Source organism: Anas platyrhynchos, chromosome 1, assembly GCF_047663525.1.
Source record: "Anas platyrhynchos isolate ZD024472 breed Pekin duck chromosome 1, IASCAAS_PekinDuck_T2T, whole genome shotgun sequence".
Taxonomy (NCBI): Eukaryota; Metazoa; Chordata; class Aves; order Anseriformes; family Anatidae; genus Anas; species Anas platyrhynchos.
Genome location: NC_092587.1, coordinates 82,073,283 through 82,080,498, shown reverse-complemented (window position 1 = coordinate 82,080,498; position 7,216 = coordinate 82,073,283).

The following is a 7,216-nucleotide window of genomic DNA, read 5'->3' as shown; positions in this document are numbered from 1 at the left end:
GCTTTATTTTATATATTGTTTGTGTTTTGACAGTTAATATTGCCCTTATATGATGAATTATGATGAGATTTCCATATATTAAGAGAATGGTTCACACAGTCAGATCCATGAAAAAAATTTTGAAGTTTTCTGGAAGGTTTTATTTCCTTCCGTTTTCATTTGTCGGTAACGTTAGTTTCAGGCATGACTCAATGTGATGTCACTCAACGTGATCTTGTTAAGTCACCGTCATCTTGGAATGGGTCCAGAGGAGGGCCGCTAAGATGATCAGAGGGCTGGAGCACCTCTCCTACGAAGAAAGGTTGAGGGAATTGTGCTTGTTTAGCTTGGAGAAGGGAATGCTCCGGGGAGACCTCATTGTGGCTATCCAGTACTCAAAGGGAGTTTATAAACAGGAGGGAGAAGACCTGTTTACATGTGTTGGTACTGATAGGGCAAGGTGGAATGGTTTTAAATAAGACGGGAGATTTAGGTTGGAAATTAGGAGACAGTTATTCACTAAGAGGGCGGTGAGGCACCGGGATAGTTATTCACTAAGAGGGCGGGAAGGGTTGCCCAGAAAGGCTGTGGATGCCCCATCCCTGGAGGCATTCAAGGCCAGGCTGGATGCATCTCTGGGCAGCCTGCTCTAGTGGTTGGCAACCCTGCCCAGAGCAGGGAGGTTGAAACTAGATGATCTTTAAGGTCCTTATCAACCCAGGCCATTCTATGATTCTATGATTCTATGATTCTATGATTCTATGATTAAACTTTGTTAGAGCACTGCATTATATCAATAAAGATGTTGCTGCTTCTCTTCCATAAGAGAAGTATATAATTCCATTTGTGACACTCAACCAGACTTTAGGTCTTGGTGAGCATGCTGATATTGCTGTCATCATGGCCAAACACAAAATTGATTGTATCTCAAGGCACTGATCATACAAACAATTTATAGTCTTCTATTGCTCCCAAATTTTTAAGCAAATGCAAATTTCTGATAAATTTGAATTGATTGGTTGACCACAATAGGAAAACCTGAGGATTTTTAAACCTTTTTTATCTTGATATGAGATGATGTATTATTTTGAAATCACAGTTGAAATCACAAGCCAAATTTCTGCCTCACTTGCTTGACTTCTGACACATGAAAATTGCCTATTCCTTCATTCCTAAGAGACTGCTCTTAAAAAGTGACCAGTAACGAAGTTAGGCATTTATCCCAGAGACACACACATACTGTGTCTCTGGGATACTGCACATACAGTGCTAAAGACACTGACATGGCCAACCATTCAGGCTGCCTTAGACAAGGTATTTCAACAATATCCACATGTAACCACTGCCAGGTCTCACATAAAACAAGTATAGACAGCCAAGTCCTCCATCTAAATATAATGCTAATTACAGCACTGCAAAGTTGTGACATCTTACCTATTTTCTACAATGGTAACAGTATTACTTACCAGTTCAATTGCTGTAATTCTGAATTTGGCTTTAGGTTTCACTGGCAAACAAAAGCTTGTATCTACTGTTTCAAGTAACATACTCTTGTGAGACCTTTCCTGGACTAAAGTGAACCACAAAAAAAAATTCATCCTATCAGACATTATTGTTTCTGGGTAGAGATGTGAACATCTGCCTAATGCTGGCAACAGCATCAAACCTCACTGACTCAGCTGACTACACAGAAAGGTTCCTACTCCTGAATTTTCAGAATTCAAGTTTTCTTCCTCACTGTAGTACAAAAAATGTTTTTGATTCAGTTATTTGTCTAAATGTCAGTACACTATTCTGCCTATTCACCTTCCTCTGCAATAGTTTTCAAAATTCCTGTTTTTCCCTAGATTTTCCTCTTTAAAGAAAAAATGCCATAAAACAAGTAGCAACACTCAGTCTTGGTCTAGTCCAACATTTCCCATGCTAGTTTTGATTTGGGCCTGATATAAGACATTTACAAATCTCTGTTCCCAGTGACTTCACAATTTATTTTCAGGGTGACCTTTTGCTGTCCATTCAATATGCATAGCTAATTGAAAAGTAGAGTCATAATTTTTACCTTGTAAAACCACCATACTCACCACCATACAGCATTTCCATTAATCCATAGCCCTCAATTTCTGCCCCCCTTTTTAAAAATTAATTTATTATTATTTTTATTATTATTATTTGAGTTTAAGATGAACAAAACCTCATGAAATGAAAATTTGTAGCAAGAATGTTCACCAGGAAAGGAACAGTTCTGGGAATAATCATTCAGCTTCCAAAATCAGACAGGGCAAGTAGTGAGTTGAGAAAGTGAAAAAAAGCAAAGTGAAATGGAAGTGAAAAAAAGATTGTTGCCCCATCTTGGTAAAACTGAAAGCCTTAACTTGGAGCATGTTGAAATATAGATATATATTTAATTCTTAGATAGAATTATGTGCATTATTGATTCCAATGAAGCTGATCTTCTGATTTTAGTATGTGGCAGAAGTGTTGAGAGGTGCATATCAAGACTCTTATCTTTGTGACCTCTCTCACTTAGATGACATGAACCCTATCCTTTTCAGGCACCTAAAGGTTGTTCTATCTATCAAAATCCAGAATTAATAAAATCAGTGTTTAATAACATGCAAACTTTACACAGTTACATCTCTGATATTTCCAGCTGGAGTTTAATAGATTTCTGTAATCTCATATTCTTTAAAGCCATAGTTGGCCTGTCCTAATTATAACTACAGTTGTATTCAAGCATGTGAGGCTGGTGAGTATAGCTTTATCTGTTATAGTGTAAATAGTAGGATCACCTTCACTGTTGACTACTTGTCCCTTGAGACCATAAGAGCTGCTATATGATGGTTTTCATTTGTCCAGATCCTCAGAGAGAAAACATTGTCCATTAGTGCACTTCTGATGATACAGCAAAAAACAAACAAACAAACAAATCAAAACAAGAACAGAAAAAAAACTGTACACCCAGCTTTCTGTTCATTTGTCTCCTTGATGAACTTTCATATCTGTAGCCCCTTTGAGCTGACTGACCTTTTATTCTGAAGGCCTAACCACTGTGACCTTAAATTAGTGAGTGATGGATATGTTGATGAAAAAAGGCAAAGGAAGAATTATAAACAAAACTTCACTTTGTGTATCTCCCAGGAGCGCTAGATGTTTGTCACACATACTAAGTCCGTCCATCTGTACAGAAACCAAAATGGAAGTGGGAATAAAACTGTACATACCAAGGGCTGAAGTCCATTTCACTACACAGCTAGCTATGGTCAGCTCAGCTCAAGTCATTGCTATTTATTCAAGAGTCTGCCTGTTGAGCCTTTGCCCCATTGTATTGGGTTTATGTGGCACAGCTGGGGGGAAAGCTGCAGGACTGGCCTCTGTGAGGAGTCCAGGAGCTGCCTCATGTCAGATAAGGGCCATTTTCAGCTGGCTCCAAAGGGACCTGCTGCTTGCTGAAGCTGAGCCATTGTGTGATATTGGTTGCATTTCTGTGACAGCAAATTCAAGAAAGGGAAAAACCTGCTGCACAACAGCAGCTGGGAGAGAGAGGAGTAAGAAACAGCCCTGTAGACACCTGTAGAAAGTAGGCTTTAGGCATGAGAACATCATTTCAGTACTAGTTCAAATGCAGTTGTTCAGCACAGAAAGACTAATGGCTAAGGGTCACAGCAGTTCAAAGGAAGGTACTGCATTTACATGATGCTTTCTGTAAAGAAGATCTAGACTTCTCTGCCTCTGCTCCTTCAGTGCTTTCACCTTGTGAATTAATTAAAAAAAAATAAATGTTACTTTCCCTTTATGTTGTCCTATCAGGATGTTTTACAACTTTTTTTAATGTACTGATCTTGCTTTTGCTCCTTCCAGTTCAGCTACCCTCTTCCCTCTTTCTCCCCTATCCCCCTTCAAGTTCTGAATAGCAGAAGTTTATGCCAGCTCCATTAAATCAACAGTAACAGATTGTAAATCACAGCTTGGGAGGTTCTGGTTGGACTTCAGGGAAAACTTTTTCACCAAGGGACACTGTAGCATTTGAATTGGTATCCGAAGTGGTGAAGGAATCTCCAGCCTTGGAGATTTTGAAGATTCAGTTAGGCAAGACCATGGTGATGTGATGTGGTATTAATGATTCTCCAGCTCTGAGTAGGAGGCTGGATCTTCTGTTATGGATTCTTTGATTTCTGTGATTTTGTGAAGAGCTCTGTAGAGATGGAGAGTGTTTCAGTATCACATCCATGTGATTCATTTCATTTCTTATTCATCAGTCTGAAAGAATATCTGAGTACTTTGCTTTGTTTGTTGCTTACAAGATCTTTGGGCTATGTTCCATAATTATGGTAAATTAGGTTTTGCTAATAAACAAAAGCTACTAAAGCTGAATATGTAAAAAGTTCTTCTTAGTGTTTGAATATGAAGCCATAGATATGTTTCTCAGGTAGCTGCTTATTTCAAAATACAAGTCTTTGCACCAAATAGATCCATGAAAATAAGGTCTAGAAAATATTAGGGGTGCCAATAGTAGCACATTTTAGGTTGCCCATCCCAGGCCTAGTTCTGCTGTTCTGGTTAGCAAGCATGTAAATATGAACATGGTCTCTTGTTAAATGTAAGTGTGCCCACAGGTCCCCTGCCAGGATGGGATCAGTGACTTTGTCAGCCTGAGTGTTTGTCAGTGCTGTAATGCAAGGTGCCACACGAAGTTCCAGAGAGTCTAGCCAAACACAAGTCATCTGTTATTGTCACAGAGCCCTCCAGAAGGTGACAAGGGCTTGATCTTTTTTGTCCCGTGTTTACAGTGAAGGTTCAGTATCATCTCACTTACCAATTATTTGTGCTGGGGGAGATCCAATAGCAAAACTGAATGGAAATGAGCAGTGAAACTGGTCTTAGTTTCCTACTCAGTACAAGAAATATGGGGCTACTGTAGCCTTTGTCCTCCACATATCTCATGATTTTGTGGTACCATGTTTTCTCTCCTTTCAGATCAGGGCTTTGGTCACCCATGAAGTAAAGTGAAAAAATTAAATACAGTCACATCTCTAGACAAAGTTCCCTGTATTCTGAGGTTTATATCTCCTATCTCTAACAGATTCTCATGCAAAAAAAAAACTGTCATTTGACCGTCAACCATCATTTTTCAGCAAACTGACTATTTACTGAATTCTCACCAAGACATTTAGTTTTTGCACTTTTGGTAGGTAAGAATAGAAAGATGTTGTAAACACAAGAAACAATAATAGAAGTAGATAGTGCATTCTTTATGTGAAAGAACAAGCAGAAATGTTGGTAAAGAATGCTGAAGCCAAGAACTACATGGTTCTTTGATTGAGCAATATATGGTTTCTAAAATGTAGGTTTTGTCCACCATTAGTAACAGATGTTCTTTCCTTCCACCTTCTCCAGCAAATGTGCTGGAAACACAGCTTGAAACAACCTCCAAGGTTCAGTGCTAGAATGGATTCTGTGGCCCACTGTCTTTCTCTGACTGCACATATATTGACTATTGACCAACTACTCTGTCTAGACAAACTCCAGTTCTACTGGAGTTTTTGCATTAAGTTTAAAATACTGGTTAGCAGGGCTTACTTTCTGCAATAAGCTGCTCTGGAAAAACATGTTGGTCTAACAGTTATATGCCTTACTACCTGCAGAATGAGCCCTGAGGTCCTAAGAGACATAGGTGTAAAACAGTAACCTAGGTGGACAAATAAGAGACTGGAGGAGGGAGAAATGGGAGTAGCATGGGTACGCTGGGGATGGAGTGTGTACAGCATCAGCTTGAGATGGCGCCACCTATGGAAAACTTCAGAAAGGAATGAGCTTTTCTTCCATCCCTCCCAGGAGCCGCAGTTGCATCAGATCAAATTAAGTAAAAATAAATGATGTCCCCAGATGGAGTGTCTCAGCCACCACCACCCTAAGGAAGAGCACAGGTGGAACAAGGCGTCATTTACCATTGCACAGGGAACAAAAAGAGGCAATAAATACACAATTTTTAGATGTAAACATCATTGAGTTTCAGCCCCAGTGAGCTGTTATTCAAATCCCAAGAGCAGCTGAGCACTGCTGAGCTTCTCCAAAGACTGTGGGAGATGTAGATACTCTTTTCCTTTCCAGATGAGCCCCTCAGGCTGCAGGTTATCAGCTGACTGTTAAAACAATAAAAACAACAAACTTTCAATTAAATCCATAGAGACTCCCACAAAGTTGCCCAAATGAATCTGAAACTAACTTTCAATAACATTAAGAGTTGTACTCTCAAGATATCTTCTCTAAAAGGTCAACAAGTCTTTTTGAACAATGGGGAAGGGCTTCACTTCCAGAGTTGAAGTGAAAGTCACTGCATCCCTCTTTAACATTACGTTTTTATGCATGTACTCCTTTCAAATATTTGAGATGTGCTTTCACACTTTTTGTTCTCAGAGTGGTCCATCTCTCTTTCCTGTTTCCCAGCCCATTATTTCTGGCATTTTTTTCCAGTTTTGTCTGTATTTGTATGCAACTGTTTTGTACTTATTCTCTTGCCCTACAGCAACATGAAGCCATGACCCTTTTTAGTGTTGTTGAGTCATCTTAGACTCATGGAATCATCTTGTCAAGGACTTGGCTGACTTTGTAGGTGAGGTAGAGTGATCACAGTGAGACCTTATGTGGGTAGCTGTCACATCATTAGAGGAAAAGTTGAATAGGACAGCTAACAGGCAGGTTAAGTTTTTCAGAATTAATTAAGTGCTGTGGCATCCTCTGAAGTGCTGTGAAAAACTGAGGTTATTTGTATAGAATCCTTCACAAAAACAATCAGATGACTAGGAAAAATGAAATTCCAGAATAATCATGAAGATAGTTCTCAATCAGACCAAAAACACACACACACACACCCCAAACAAACAAACAAAAAACACACTTAGATAGCTCTTCTGTATGTCAGCCTTCCTTAGTTCCTTCACCTTCTTTCTTATATTAACTGCAGGAGTTTAAGTTGTTTAAGTTAATATTTTCCAAAGCCTGTAGGTTAATTTTCAGATTGCCTGCCTTTTTCAAACATTTTCACTTGTCATTTTCTGTTTAAAACTTTTTATCCTCTCTTTCTTTATTTTCTGTTTTAGATTTGCCCTTTCTTTCTCCATTTCTAGATCAGTTTTCTTTCAGTGACTTCATGTTTTTCTGACTAGGAAAAGCTTGCATGCTGATGATAATATTAAATGATATATGCTATCATTTTCTTACCAGAGATGCAGGACAGTGC